Genomic DNA, 16,301 nt, shown 5'->3' on the forward strand with positions numbered 1-16,301 from the left:
GCTCAGTGGTTGTGGCGCACGGGCTTAGTTGCTCCGCGGCATGTGGGATCTTCCCGGACCAGGGCTCGAACCTGTGTCCCCTGCATTGGTAGGCGGATTCTTAACCACTGCACCACCAGGGAAGTCCCACAACAGCTAATGTTTAAGCTTTCAAGTGAAATACAGTGATAGTCAACCTCTGTTGGCCTCCACAACTACTAGTTCATTGTGGTTCCACCAGAGGTTCAGGGCAGATTGTACTATCTTTTCTGTGTGTGTGTGTGCTATTTTCTTTTTGGTGATGCCATATCTTTTGCAAAGCTGAATTTTTGGCTGTTGTGATTAAAAGCAAGTGCTGGGTGAAAATCAGTGTGGAACAGAAAATGAGAGTGGCAGTGTCCAATCTGATTCCAAGGTGTGAGAAGTCGTGTAATGTCCAACAGGTGTACACACCCTCTTTGTAATTCATCGTGGTTATTTAAGAACAGGATGCAAATGTTCTTTGTTCTTCTAATTCATGTGTTATTATTTTTTCAAAGAGCTACTAAATTGTCAGGACAGAAATACTTACTAGGTTGTTGAGACCAAACCACTTCATAAATGGAATGGAAGGCATTTCTTCTGGCTTAAGGGCTCTGTGAAAAAATGGCTGAGACCCTAAGTTCTCTGTGAATCTGTACAAGCTGAAACATAATTATGACTTGCTCAGGGCCACCCTAAAGCAAGGAAAACAAGAAAGCTAAAGAAGTTATTTAAAATTTTGAATTTATCTTTAAATCTAATACTTGCACACAGTAAAACAAAGAAAAAAGGTAAAGAACTTTATTATTTTATTTCCTCCATTGATTGCCTTGAAAACTGTATTTTTATGCATTTATTTATCTATACATTTTTGGCCGTGCCACACGGCTTGCGGGATCTTAGTTCCCTGACCAGGGATTGAACCCGGGCCCCGGCAGTGAAAGCACGGAGTCCTAACCACTGGACCGCCAGGGAATTCCCGAAAACTTTAAATAATACACTTCAATCTCCATTTCCGATTCCACCAACTTTAGGGACTGTCTCCTAAGCCATTGTCATGTAAAATGAGGATGTATGGGCCCCAATCTTTCCCTGGTCCTCTCCTCCCGACTTAACCTCCGTACTTCCACCTCTGTCTTCTATACTTTCCACTATCCCGATTTATCACATTTCTATTTTGCTCTGTAATCACATAACGAAATCTCCTGCGTTTTGTCCGTAGGTATAATTTTGAAAGTTAAATGCCAATGAACAGCATTTATATGATGAAGACTCTGTAACTCTTGTTCCCTTCAGAATCAAGTGGGATGTTAGCTTCACATTTCTGTGGTCCAACACTAGGACCCTTGTGTCTTAGTATCAAGAAGTGGAGTCTCTTGGTTCTAAAAACATGTTGTTCAACGTCATTCCACATTTTACTTGGCTTCACATTTGGAAGCCATGTCTTTCTCGTAAAGCCTCCCCCACGCGCCCAAGTTACTACGAGCATACCTCGGAGATACTGTGAGTGCAGCTCTAGAACACCCCAATAAAGTGAGTCACATCAATTTTTTGGTTTCCCAGCACATAGAAAAGTTATGTTTTCACTATACTGTGGTCTATTAACCATGCAATAGCAGTGTGTCTAAAAAAACAACGTACATACCTTAATTAAAAAATACTTTATTGCTAAAAAAAATGCCAAAACAACTAAAATAGTAACATCAAAGACCAACTGATCACAGATCACTATAACAAATATAATAATGAAAAAGTCTGAAATATTGTGAGAATTACCAAAATGTAACACAGAGACATGAAGTGAGCAAATGCTGTTGGGAAAATGGCGCTGGTAGACTTGCTCAAGGCAGGGGTGCCACAGATCTTCAATTTGTAAAAAAAAGCAATATCTGTGAAGTGCAGTAAAATGAGGTATGCATGTAACTACAATTGATCCTTGTTATGTGCAGTGGTTCTGTTCTATAAAGTAGGCAGGACACTAAATTAGTGAGTAGTGAACAATTGTTCCTGGGGAAACAGGGTTAGGTTGCCGTCAGCCTCTGATCACAACTTTTTCATCAATGGATCAGTACAAAACCTTGTTTGATGTGTGTTTCTTTTAACAACACCTTATTTAATATGAATTGTTGATTCATTAACATTGAACTCACGGCCAGCAGCACAATAACTCTTGCTTGAATACAGCTTATCTAACACACATATTTTCTACATAAGGCACAGCTCAGCCTCCCTGCGCTTAGGAACACTAGAGGGCACTTCAAGACTACACTTGGGGGCCATTTTATACAGTGAAATCACTAACAGAAAGCACAAAAATGTGAAAAACGTGGCACTAAATAGACCATGAAAAAGACCCTCGTATGCAGGGTGGGAGATGAAGCAGGAAGGTAGAGTGTGGCCTTGTTTGACCTCAGCGGGTAAGGTGTACAGTGGATGAGTCAGTGTTTTCTGCTCTGTGCCTGTCTTTGAAAGACCACAAAAGCGCCACGAGTATTGATTTTGGGTTACAAATAAACTTCAGTGAGTAGGCAAGTTCGCAAATATGGAATCTGTGAATAATGAGGGTTGACTGTACTTTTTCTCCGTTCTTGTTGACGAAAGAGAAATGTGCCTTACCATATTCTAAAAGTCACCCAGCTTGTCAGTCACACTGCTCTTTGCAGGGGGCATTTTTTTCCCAGAGACTTTGTTCCTGAAGCCCTCTGAGCTGGGCTCCAGTGTGGAGTGGTTCTTTTACCCAGTGGTCGTCTTTCCCAGCTCATCCCTGATGCCTTGGCTGCTTCTTTCTTGGCTTTCTCCCTTGTTTTCCGTTTATCTGCCTCATGTATCTCTTCAAAGACAGTACTGAGAAGTAAATTTTGTTTTCTTACACAAATGGAATTGTCTTTATTGAATGATCTTTGGATTATTTGGTGGAGTTTCTAGCATCAAAATTGCTAGCATCAAAATCATTTTGCTTCAACGTTTTGAAGCCATTGATCCATCATTTTTGGCATCCAGTGTTACAGAGAAGTTGGGTAGCCCCCATCCCCCAAGCTTTAAAATTTTCTCTGTATGTTCTAAAATTTCACAAGGATGTATCTAGGTGTCAGCACTTGATGATAAGCCTGTTCAATTTGAAGACTATTCATAACTCCTGGAATTTTTTTCCTGTCATGTATTTGATTATTTCCTCCCATCTCTTAATTTCTCCCACTTCTCCCTTTACTTATCTCTCAGTGGGATGCCTGTAAACCAGGTCTTGGATCTCCTAGATTGCTCCCCCAAGTCTCTTAACCCTTTTTTCTAAGGATTTTTTTTTTTGATATGGACCATTTTTAAAGTCTTTATTGAATCTGTTACAATATTGCTTCTGGGTTTTCTTTTTTTTTTTAATGTTTTGGTTTTTTGGTGCAAGGCATGTGGGATCTTAGCTCCCTGACCAGGGATCGAACCCGCATCCCCTGCACTGGAAAGCGAAGTCTCAACCACTGGACCGCCAGTGAAGTCACAAGTCCCTTAATCTTTTCCTTCCGTTTCTCAGTCTTTTTAATTTTTATTTTGGTAATCATATTGTTAATTTCCGAACATTCTTCTTGTTCTCTGATTGGTTTTTTTTCATAGCATCCTGTTCTTTTATGAATGCACCATGTCTTCCAATCTCTCTGAAACTAGTTGGGATGTGTTTACATCATCTTCTTTCTCTAAATTATTTTATCCAGTCAGTTGTCCTATTTATTTATTTTCATCTTTTTCATGTTGGCTTTCCTTACATGTCTGGTGATCTTTGGTCATGCATTCATATTTAAGAATGAAAGACAAGGTTGCTTATTACAGGCAGATAGGATAGAAAAGCTTTCCTCAGATACTGTTTGGTATGCATGGTTCCTGTTTGGGACCTCTGGGTACATGTGCAGGGCATGCCAATTAGCAGGCATCACCTTAGGGTCCCTGGTTAGGAACTGAGAGCCCCCAAATGCCAGAATGAGGGAGTTTTACTTGGTAGAGCCATACCCATCCTCCAAATTCTAGACCTGCCCTGTAGTTGTTCAATTTCTTTAGAGAAGAAACCTCAGATCATTAGTTTGGAGGATAAATGCCAGATTTGCAGAAGCTCTACTAGGAGTAGGGGAGGGAGAGAGGCCAATTCACCTGGCTGTTCTGGAGACAGACCTTCAATGACTCCCCATTTTTCATCCTGCCCACCTTCAGGGCAGCTCCCTCCTGCTTTTATTCTTAGCTGTGGCTCTTCCTGCGATGCCATCCACATGTTCCTATGTACTTTCAGTCATAGAAAGAAATTTGCTGAACTCTCCCATTTGCTGATGACCGTCACCAGCCCCTGCCCCTTTGTTGTGAAGTGTTTATTTTCTTTGTAAGTTTTTACCATTATTTCTGTGGGCTCTAGAGAAGGAAAGCTCATGTGCTCAGAGTCCATCATTTAGAACTAGAAACCAAAAGTGTGACTTTAATTTAACATCTTAACAAACATCATTCGGGAATTAGCCTAGTAAGTACACTAGTAAAAGGAAAAGTTCAGGTGTTTTGTAATTGAGTAAGAATGTCACATTGAAAAATTTAGATTACTTTCATCACCAGGTGAGTCACTGGAAACTAACTGGTCCTGAGATAATTGAGAAATATAAAATTTCATATCAAGAGACTGTATAAGACTCACTAATAGAATCAGACCTTCAGTGTGTCTGTATTTGCATAATTATAGCATATGGGATTCCTATAAACAATATTTAAAACTACACTGTAATCCCAGATGGGAGGAGAAGAAAGAAAGGAAACATCCTAAGCATTTGCCCTTATTCAATGAATTGCTCTTGGTGAGAAACAGCAAACTTAATACACTGATTGCCTTCATGAAAAGACAAAATAATCTGGTTTCTTTAGACCACTATCTTCCTTTAATTTAAATAAGTTCTTACTCAAGCAAAAACAGCTGATAAAGAGTAAACTAATTTTTATGCCTCAAACAACTTCTTGAAGTTTTTATTATATGCAAACTGAAGAGGAACAAGGCAAAGTAGCCAACTGGCAAGATGGTCCGTTAGCAGCCGTCAGCAATCCTGATTTAAATGAGCATTTTTTCTGCCACCAAGCTTTTGCAAAGTGTCTTTTAAAAAGAGAGAGCAGTCAACACTTGAGATTTGGAGCAATAATTATAGGCCAGTGTGTCACAGGTGAAGTTTGGTTGGGCTGATGAACCACCGTGACAAAGGATGTAGAATTTCAAAACAGCTTATTTTATTTATTTTTTAATTGGAGTATAATTGCTTTACATAGTTGTGTTAGTTTCTGCTGTACAACGAAGAGAATCAGCTATATGTATACATATACTCTTTTGAGATCATTCCCTTCAGAAGTATATAAATCAAAATGCTTTCATATATACATTATTTTAAATCTAAAACTAAGAGGTCTTATAGCTTTTTAATGACGGAAATGAATTAAAAAAACTTTAAATGTTTTCTGTAAGGTTCATAAACATGAAATTCATAGTGTCACCCCCTAATAGATTCGTTTTAAAATTGCTGAAATTTATTCAATTTATTCATTTTTAGTTCCCATGATACTTCCCTAATCTGTAGTATTGTGCTTCAGAATATTTTATATTGTAAATATTTATGAAAAAACAAAGTAGTTCTGCAATGAAGCATCTTTACTTTGTCAGTTCAAAACTATCCTTTGGGAGAATAAAATGAGATGAAATAAAACTAGGTAGGACATAAGGGAATTCAATATAATTATATTAACTATATGTAGAAATATATTTTTAAAGGGTAAGAAAAAAGTCTCTTAGCCTCCTACCTGATAAAATTCTAACATATTTTGGTGTGTTACCCTAAATACTGTATTAAAATAATAGAAGTTTATTTGTATTATTTTGTAGCTGTGAAAACCATTTTCAGTAGTCCCAGCTAAATCACTTGCTCTATTACACTTCCATTTATGAACTCTAAGGGCAAATCATTATTGCACAAGTAATACTTTGCAAATCATTTTCTTCCACGGCCACCTTTAAATGAATGAGAAGAGTCAATAATCTTATTGTCATATATGTTAAAGCACATTAACAATTTATAACGTAAAGAGCTGTATCAAATGCAATTTCATTGAAATGACACTCGGATCAAATTAATCAAGTTAACCAACCATGAATGTTAGAACCAAGCGTTAGCTCAATTTATTTAAATTATACTATTGGATTACAAATCATTCCCTTTTAAAAAAGCATTTCAAGTCCTGTCCTGGAATAATCTGGCAGGAAACTCAACTGCCAGCACATTCTTTATAATTCAGAGGCAGAGGATATGTGGCCATCTGGGGCACTCTAGAAGGGGTGGGGAGCAGAGCGCGGGATGGATGGAGCAGACGTGGAGTAGATTTAGGATATCTGCTGCTACTGCAGTACATGCTGACTTTTTAAGACGTTTTGTCTTTGTTGAACCAGAGCTAAGTTTTGTTTTGCTTTGTTTTTGTTTTTGCTCCTTTGTTATTAGCTTTATGTTATTTTCTAATATAAATATATTTGGCCACCTATGGTACTAGTTGGATGAGAAATTAATATAAATGAATGAATAAAAGTACTTTGAGCTCTCTTTGTTTCTGAGTTAGCAACGCACCCCAGAGAAAATGAACCGGTTTGCCTTCCTGAATCTATTTATTCACAGAAAACATAATAAAAACAAAACTGTCCGCTGGGTCCAGCCGGCTTTCATCTTTTTGCTCTTTTGAGAATTAACAAATCGGAACAGTGGACAAGCTATCCTGTTTCCTTAAAATCGAATAGTTTCAAATTAATAGTGAGGTGTATTGTTTTACAGTGATCTGTCTTGCTGCCCTGAGCAGGGGACTAGCTTTGAACCAAGATGACCTGCTCAGGGAGGGCGAGGGGATGTGGCAGCTCCCTTTGGCAGTGGGTGAGTGGACCAGTACCAGTGAGGGGGTGGGCTGCAGCCCCTGGGGCTGCCTGACCCACCAGGGGCTCCCAGAGACATCCATGACTGCTGGGACAGTTGTGGGCTCTCAAAGCTAGAGCAGACTGTGTGCTGAGCAGAGGCAGCTGCCCCGGAACCGCTCTTCCTCCATCCCTCCCTCTGCCTTCCCCTCCCCACCCTGTTTTCCTTACTGTCAGTGCTAAGGCAGGGGCTGCACTGTGGGGACCAGTGGCTGGGGGGCTGTTGCTTCAGCTGCAGTGTTCTGTGCTGGTGACAGGCACCGTTGCTCCCTGGTCAGAGCTGTGAGGGTGCATGTTGTATCACCTGCACCAGGTAAGGGCGACGGCCAGCCTCTGTAGGGTGCATCATGGTGGGAGAATGGAAGCTACAGTGGACGGAGGAGGGGGGGATCCAGTTCTGCATCGACCAGCTGCGGCCCTTAGGCAAATCACCTTACTTTTCAGACCCTTCCTTTTGCTCAAACAAAGCCTTTCAGAAGCTCTAATATGTATAACACACAGAAGGAGGGGGAGTTATGCTGGTTGGAGTGGGGAAGGCCTGGGAAGCTTGATGGCTTGGTCCCCACCCTTTCCTGCTTTGGGCCTCTGGGCCCTGTGGCGCTCCACTGGAGAACCATGGCACCAGCTGACCTCTGAGGTCCTTTCTGACCTAAAAGCTGCTGCTACTCTAGGAAGATGCTCAAAATGTCACTCCTCCTGAGCCCCGACCCTCCATCTGTTACTTCGTTCATAGAGATGGAACAATCAGGTAGAATTAAATCACATGCCGGTGATCTTTCCTTCAAAGTCACTATTTCATCACCCATGATAACAACAGAAAGGAAAAAGTGGGCCTGAAAAACTGCTTTACTTTGTTTATGGCCTGTCTCTTCTCCACCCCAAGACAATGATCGACATTGTTTACTAAAGAACAGCAGAGGTGAAAATCCAGTTTAGAAGCAAGGGGGCAATGATGACCACCTCATTGAAATTCTGGAAAACTGGTCAATTTGGAAGTATAGCACTCTGGTGGGGAACCCAGTGAATTATTGTCTGATCTAAAAGTTTATGTTGTGTATGATATGAGCTATTGGAATTTACCTTTTCATACTCTACCACCACTATTTACTGTAATGGTTTTATTGAGCAGTGAAGGCAGCAAAAGTACAAGTTACGCAGTTCTGTGTATGAACCATTACTGCTGCCAGGCCAGTGAACACAGGGCCTGGGATTTCCTGGAAAAGTTTGACTTCATTTTGTTATATTTTTGTCCTGTTGTCATGGAAATAACCCACATTTAGGCATCAAAACTATATCATCAAGACTACCTCTCATATCCAGAAACGACCTCCAAACCTTTGGTCAGACTATGTGTTTCAATTTTGACCTAAACAATACGGTCACTGTAGCTTATTCTTGTGGCATCACAGAATCAGCTGAAATAAACGTCCCTGTACGAGGCTGGTGGTCGTACGCCAGTTTCCACACATGTTCTGTCAAAGCATGGGAATTTTGACTTGAATTACTTACTCCATTCCAAGTCCAAATTGGCAATGCCAGTCAAATAAATTGGGCAAAGTATGATGGATGGTGAGATGGATAAATGAACAATAAAGGCTTCAGAGAAACCACCAAATTTATCTTATTTAATACTTCTTGACGAGACAGTTTAAAGTACAGTGTGATGTGGCTCAATCTGATGCTCTTTATCTTTTATTGACATAGGTAAAATAGTGATGCAAACAGGAGTTTAAAAAGAAAATCTGCATACACTAACGTTAAAATGAACATAATCTGAGAATCACTGGAACGCCAGCACCTCCTGTTCCGCCACACGCACATGAGGATGTGGGGCTGTGGAGTGAGGCTGCCTGGGCGGGAGTCCTAAATCTACCACCCACCGGTTGTGCGGTGACCTTGGGCACATTTTAACCTCTCTCTTCTCTTCTGTAAGATGGGTATAACAACCGTGCCTACCTATAGGGCTGTTGTAAGAATGATAAGCGTTGATACCTTGGAAGGGCTTGGAACAGTACCCGGCAAGCAGTAAGGCATTTAGTAAACATTAGCTACTATGACTTATTTCCACAAAAGAAAGTTTTAGAGACTATTTTCACAGAAGGCAGGCTAACATTTTAATTCAGAAGTGACTATTATAGTACTATAGTGCTGGATTTGTGTATAACGTGAGGGTTAAAACTCAGTGATGTCTTTCTGCTTCTCTCGTTGATCTTAGGAGGCAATGTAAAGGGGTGGAAAAGAAACAGTCCTGGGAAAACACTAAGAGTCACATACTCTACAGCGAATACTTTTGTTTTTCCCAAGGCTGGGCACTTTGGGCCCCTCTTGTTCTAATCCCATATTCCCCACCTTCCGTCTGCCTGGGAACCCACAATTATCGCAATGTTAGACCCATAGGATTTCACAAAATCATAATCTAAGACTGAAAAGGACCTGAGTGACGAGTCATTTAGACCACTCCTGCCCAATTTTAGCCACAATAAAAGTGAGGGGTTGTGGTCATTGAACGACTTGTCCATGGCTACACGGGGACTGGGTGAGACCAGACCCAGTCCCCTCACCCCCACTTCTGGAACCCGGGTCGGGGGCTGTTTCTCTTATACTTTGTTGTATGTTTCATCCCCACTGGCACCTAGCATAGTATTATGTACACATTTGACATTCAAAAAATATTCCTTAAATGAGTGAATGAATAAGTGAAACCAACCTTAAATATTTGTTTTGAAAGTACTTTGGAGTTCCTTTTGTAACATTTGGGGCGGGGGGATGAATTATCTTCTCAAACACTTTCTCCTCCAACCTAATTCCCAATATGCATACCATTGTGCATCTAGGGGAAAAGCAATCCCCCATCCTCATGTTTCCATTACATTCTTTTTTAAAATACCACCTTCCAATACCATTGTTAGAACTCATGTCCTCATTTTTTCCTTCTAAATCTAACTTAAGATATTCATAGAATCACAGTGATGAAAGCAACTGTGACCTGTTGTTCATTTAGTTCACTCCCCAGCCTGAACCTGGGCAGGGGAGGCCAGGACTCAGCCTGCGAGGGAATGCACATCATCGTGCTGAGCAAAGAAGAGGTGCTAGCTAGAGCCTGGTGTCTGCATCAGGCTTCCTTCTGCCTGCCTTGTCTCCTCTTCCCCTTTCCCTCCAAATCCTGCTACATTCCCTGTGAAGCCTCGCCCAAGCCTTCCCATCCAGCTTAGAATTCTCTTCTTCCTTTAAAAACTGTCATAGCATTTTAATTATGGCTTTTATTCCACATTATCAATCACTTTTAAATTAATTGTGTTTAGTTATCCAAGCAACATATAAATTAATCCAAGTTGTAAAATTTCAAATATTGTAACAACGGTTATGGATGGGTATGATTAATGTGATTAAAGTCCTCCACAATGCATCTAATTCTTGTTTCTTTTAGTGGGTGTCTTGTTCTACACCTCTCCTATCCATTTTTACTTATAGAAATTCACAGTTTTGTTTTGTTTTTACAAAAATGGTACCATTCAACATATATTGTTCGGTAATTTGCTTTTTTCGTTAATAATGCATCTCGATGACCTTTCTGTCTTAGTAATATATAGACTTACTTCATTCTTTTTAACTGCTTCCTAATTTCCCAGAAGATGTACCAGAGTTTATTTAGCCATTCTCTATTGGTGGCCATTAGGGTTGTTTTCAATTTCAGAATTACCAAAACTCTGCCATGGAAGGGAATCACATAATCTGTGTACACGCCTGCCTGCTTCTCTAGGGTACCTACCAAGAAATGGAATTGCTGGGTCACACAGAATGTGAACATTATTAATTTTAACAGTGCCAAACTGCCCTCCCAGTTGGCTATATTAATTTACACACCTGTCAGCAGTATATAAAAGTACCCGTTTTCCCACTAGCTTGCCAATCTTAATCACTTTTCCCCTTCTTTTACCTTCCTATATATTTTATTTCCTAGGTTTGTGGGTGTAAGCTCTCTGAGAGCAGGGCCCATGATCTCCTCATATTTGCGTTTCTTCCCCCATCCAGAGGGGTTTAAAAATTGGTGCTCCATAAACACCTGTTGAATGATCTCTAACCATACGTTTTTTGTTCATCTCTGGGCAGTACACACTTTTCAAAAGCATTTACCAAGACAGCATCTAACTTTGAGAATGAAAAACATTCTAAGAAAGTTGGTTGATTTTTTTGCACATTCCTCCCGCTGAACAAATTACAGATATCTTTCATTTAAAGTTGCCTAAGACAGGATTCTCTCTGCCTTGCTGGCAGGGGGCAGTGAAAACAGACCTGGTTATCTCAGACAATAGCTAGCAGCGTGTCCCACCCACTGGGAAACAGCAGACCAAAGGCGCCTCAGAATCCCTGGGAACTAGACAGAAGATGGAATGGTGAAGGAGAAGGGTCACAATCTTTGGAACATTCTGGATCTAAGAAGGTAAATTCTTTTATAGAGTCTTGAAATAGAGGAAACCATTAACAATGTCTAAAGCATGGCAATAAATGGATCCAGGTGAGGAGGAACTGTGACAGGGTAGGAAAAACTGGAGTGAAGAACTGGGCATAAGGAAATTTGGATACAGGAAATAGGGGTTTTAAAGGTGTGAATTACGTGATTCAAGAGAAACACTTCCTCCAGGCCAATATTTATTTATATGATAATCTTGGGCTAAAGCAATTCTAAAAATGCACGAGTGTAGTTCCAAATCTTGGCGCTCTGAACATTTATTTGAAAATAAGAAGAGTTTTCCAAAGGGGTAAGAGATAACTTTCAGCTAAATATGAAAGAATTGAGAATTACGTGTAGCTTGGTTTGTGTTTCACAAAAGAACTGCTCCTAAATAAGAAACATAAAGGAAGACACATGTTCGCTCTTAATAATGTTTCTTTTTCTCTCACCTGCTGAACCGTTTCAATAGTAACTGCGCAGCCCAGTGAGGGTACAATCGCATTTCGACACAAACAAATGAGAAGTGAGGAAACCATTTGCAGTGCTGGACCGATTGGGGAATGGCCCCCTGAGGCTGGACCGATACACCTCAGTTCATTAGCGCTGTTGGAAAACCCAAACTGCCCTTACTTTACCATCAGGGCCTCGGGGCTGTGGTCCCCGCTGCACTCCCTTAACCAGACATGGACCCGCGCTTTGGTTTCTCGGCTCATCTCTTTTCGCCCCTTTCATCCCTTCTCCCACCCTGGGGCCGTTGCCAATAAACCTAGCAGTGACCGGGCCTAAATCAAGCCCGCTGTGGCCCATTTTTGGCCAGGAACGATCAGCGTCTGGAAACTACTGGAGGAGGAGGCGCATTTGGCCTTTTGGGGGCTCAGTGCCCTTTTGGCCACTGTTGTGTGGAACAAAGAGGGCAGGAGCGGAGGGCGCCCCCAGGAGGAATGGCGGGGAAAGACACCCGTGGGCGCGATTCAGGAGGCGGGCGAGGCTGGAACTAGGGTGCTCGCGGAGAGCGGGCTAGGCGCCCGGGGAAGCATGGCTGGTCCCCGCCCGCTGCGCCCAGCACGCGATTCGCCCCGCATCTGGCGGCCGGCGCAGCCCTTTCCTGCGTCGCAGCCTCTTTACTTTTATTCCTCCCCCCCCCCCCGCTCCGATTATTATTACTATTCTTTCCCGCGCAAAGCGGGAACCCGGGACTGCCCAAGCGAGCGGCGGAGGGGCCGCCATTTCCCCGGGAAAGCTCAGCGCGCGTCGGCACCGGGCGCCCCGGAAAGGGAACCAGAGGGGAGTGCCCGGCCCCGAACCCTCCTCCGCGCCGGCCGGGGACTCACAGCCGCCCGCGGCGCCCCGCTCACCGCGCAGCAGCCCCCGACCCTCGCCTCCGCCGCCCGCGTCCCCGGCCTGACCTTCTCCGGCGCGGCCCACCCCCGGACCCCGGTCCCTTCCCTCCTCCCGGCGCCTCCGCGCCCCTTCCATTGTCAGCCCGGAGCAGCCGGCACCCGACCTGGGCACCCTCTGAGGCCCCCAGAGCGGCCCTGCCCGGGCTCTCTCGGCCCCTGCGCAGACCACCGCCCCGGACCAGTCCCCCTCGGCGGCCGGGCGCCTCCCTTCTCCCCCTCTGCGCCCCCAACGCCGCATCTCCAGGAGCCCTCCGCTCCCTCGGGACAGCCTCGCCCGGGGCTCGCGGCTGGATCCCGCATCCCTCCTCCCTCCCTCAACGCCCAAGATGCCCCCGGCTCCTCGCCGGCCACAGGAATTTTACCGCTTCTTTAGCAAACCCCCCCCCCTTTATTTCCTGAGGAGGCAAGTTGGGCAGCTTGATTTATTAATTTGTCTTTCTTTCTTTCTTTTCTTTCTTTCTTTTTTTTGTTTTTGCGGGGAGGGTCGGCTCTCTGGGGAGCGCCCGCAGGGGCTGGGCGGTGAGGAGGGGCAGGGGTTCTCTCCAGCCCCTGCACTGCCCCCGCGGCGCGTTTTGTTTCCAGACCCCGAAGCCCCCTGAACAATAATGCCACCGCCATGGCGGGCTCACCTGGTGCTGTGCCGCCTGCTTCGGGCGCCCGGTGCCCTCCGCGCGCCGCTCCCAGGGCGCAGGTTCGGCCCGCGCGGCGCCGGTGCCGGGCAGGACTCTTTGCCTTTCTTTGGGTTCTATCTGTGCGTGTCAATGGCGGCAAGCGGCAGTTCTCCGGGCCGCGGATAGTAGCGGGGGGAGGAGGAGGAGGGAGAAGGGATTGCTCCTTCTCCACATAACCACCTCTAGGAGGAGTCGCTCAGCCTCATCCCCCGCCAGCCCAGGCTCCGCGACGGGTCCTGGGCTTTCGGTGGGGCTTGATGAGCTATTGTCCTTCAGGAGCATTAATGATGAAACCGCGCGGCCTCCGCGTCGCTGGCGGATCCGCTGGGTGCCCTGAGGGCCACTTGCTAAGATGAGGCTTTCCCCAGAGCTGGGGACAGAGGCGCTATGGTCACGATCCAGAGCCTCCTGTTAGCAGGATCCACCTTTGGTGGAAGAAGGCGGCGTGGGCGTTCATCCGGCAGTTCTAGGGAGAGCCTTAGAAGGTGAAAGGGAAAAAATGCCACCTTCGATGGTCTCGTGTCCTGAAATAATAATAAATACATTAACGATTGTGTCCACCACTGGGACGATAGCATAGCATAGGGTGGCCATAGCCACGACAACTGAGAATTTATATCCATGCCTGCATCTTAGCTTTTTTTAAATTAAGACAGAATCCAGCGTTGCATATTCTTTGGAGTAGCAGATGTTTGTTTTCATGGGTAAGACTGTGTGCATGGACATAATTTTTAATTCAGTGGCTTTACAGTGTGTTAGTTTGTAATCTCAGCGGGTATTAAGACTAGCACGAGGCTATTGTTTTAAGGATTTCTATTAGTTTCTGGAAAAAATATTTTTATAGGGGTGTGGTGGACAATATCAGGTGTGAAAATGGGGTTAGTAGTTGCTCTGTTCTACTGGAAGCCAGTGCGGTCCTTTGTAACTCTAGATGTTGGCCAGGGCTTCATGGCTGGGGTGAGTCAAAGGAATTTGTTTATTTCAGCGGGAAATGCTAACTTGCTATGGGCCATCCATGCTTCCTCTGATCTGCTCAGTGAGTCAAAGGACTAACAAAAGGAGAGGCAAATTTTTGGTGTCTTCACAAAAGATAAACCCACAGGAAAACACAGTTCTCCAGCATTGGCCAAATAGATGCATTTCAAAGCCTCTTCCATTTGGCAATATTATGTGTATTTACGCCTATAAACTTATAAATGTTTAGGCAATGGGGAAACTTGGGGTGACTAAAAGCCTCCAGTAGACTAAGTCCACTCCCCTCTGGATTTATACTAGTTAATCAGGGCTGTTGATGGAATTAGTAGATGGCACATTAGACTGGGTGCATGTCAAAGTGTTTTCTGAGCAATCAGTTGACTTTCCAAAAGATTATGGATAAAGGTACAAATAAACCTCTCTGTTTAAATCTCATACGGCTTCTCAAAGTCTCCTGGGCCCAAAGGTCTCCATTCATTGGGACTTGCTTCACTCGCCTTCCTACTCTTTTTACCCTCTCTGTGTATGACCTTACTGTTCTTTGTCTTTTTTTTTTTTTTTGGCCTTACTGCGTGGCATGTGGGATCTTAGTTCCCCAACCAGGGATTAAACCCACGTCCCCTGCATTGGAAGCGTGGCATCTTAACCAATGGACCGCCAGGAAGTCCTGTCCTTTGTCTTTGCAGGCACTTTCCAGGTCAGCAATCTAGTCAGGATGAAGTCCTCTTTTCCCAAGACATATATTTATACGGTTTTAAATGATCCCCTGGGGCATCTCATAATGGTTTCGATTTCCCCTTCTTAGAGGAAGCGCCTATCTCCCTTCTTATATAGATTTCTGATGCCCATTCTAGATCAGAAATAACCTCCAGGCCAACATTCAAGAGGGCTCAGGAGCCTTCTGGGAGTGCTTGAAAAATCTTCCTACCCTGTGACCCAATCAGCCAGGCTGACTGAGATAGAGTTGAATAATTCATCAATATGTATTAGATTCACATTCTCCCTGTAACTTCCCAATAAAAATGGTACTCATGGTCATTTTTATGTGGATTTTATGTAACTCGTTTCATCCTAGCATTTTGTTATATGCTCTTCCTGAGAAAGGCTGGGTCTAAGAAATTTACTAGTCAGAGTTTTTCCCCTTTCATACTGGTTGGTTCCTTCAAATAGATGATGTAGTTGAAATTCAGAGTATCAAGGGAATGTCAGCTTCATAATACTCTGGTTCTTGGAATAGAAGAGATCACAGAGTTCACTTGGTCAAACCCTTTATGTGATAGGAAAATATCTGGTATTCAGGAGGTATAAGGGACAAATATGCAACCTGATATGCAGATCTAGTTAAATTATATTTAATATTGAACACTTAGCACATGAACAGAAATTTAACACTGAGATAATATTGTATAGTTAAAATACTTTTGAAGTAGTCAACATGATTATAAGTTCATCAGGAATCTTGAGTTCTGGGGTGGCCTCCAGCTCAGGGAGCCTCTGACAAGGTGAATAATAAATACTGATAATAAGAGCTTACACTTATGGAATGCTTACTGTGTACATTGTGCTTTACCATTACTAACTCATTTAATCCTGACAACAACTCTATGGGGTGGGCAGTATTTTCTCCGTTTTACAGGTGTAGAAACTGAGGCAGCGAGTGGGTGAGAAAGTTGCCCATAGCTACAGTTAGGAAGTGGCACCCTCATATTCTTAATTCACTGTTACTGTGGTCGGGGTGTGCGTTTGCTTTAAGCAAAGGAATTTTGTGATTGGTCACAAGGTCGAAAGTCTCTTAACCATTCCCAATACATATCCTCAAGGAGTCAGTGGAAAGCTGATTACAGTAGGTTTGG

The 16,301-nt window shown here is 43.5% G+C and overlaps 1 protein-coding gene across 1 annotated transcript in view; it reads right to left on the reverse strand.

Moving 5' to 3' along the window:
• The window catches only part of LOC133084574 (core histone macro-H2A.2), a 54,553-nt gene extending 40,746 nt beyond the window's left edge, over positions 1–13,807 (reverse strand). Inside the window, exon 1 of the mRNA XM_061181411.1 lies at positions 13,432–13,807. The gene's annotated coding sequence lies outside the window, so the exon portion shown is untranslated. The remainder of the gene's footprint in view (positions 1–13,431) is intronic.
• Positions 13,808–16,301: the final 2,494 nt, after the last annotated feature.

This window comes from Eubalaena glacialis, chromosome 1, assembly GCF_028564815.1.
Source record: "Eubalaena glacialis isolate mEubGla1 chromosome 1, mEubGla1.1.hap2.+ XY, whole genome shotgun sequence".
In the NCBI taxonomy this organism is placed as follows: domain Eukaryota; kingdom Metazoa; phylum Chordata; class Mammalia; order Artiodactyla; family Balaenidae; genus Eubalaena; species Eubalaena glacialis.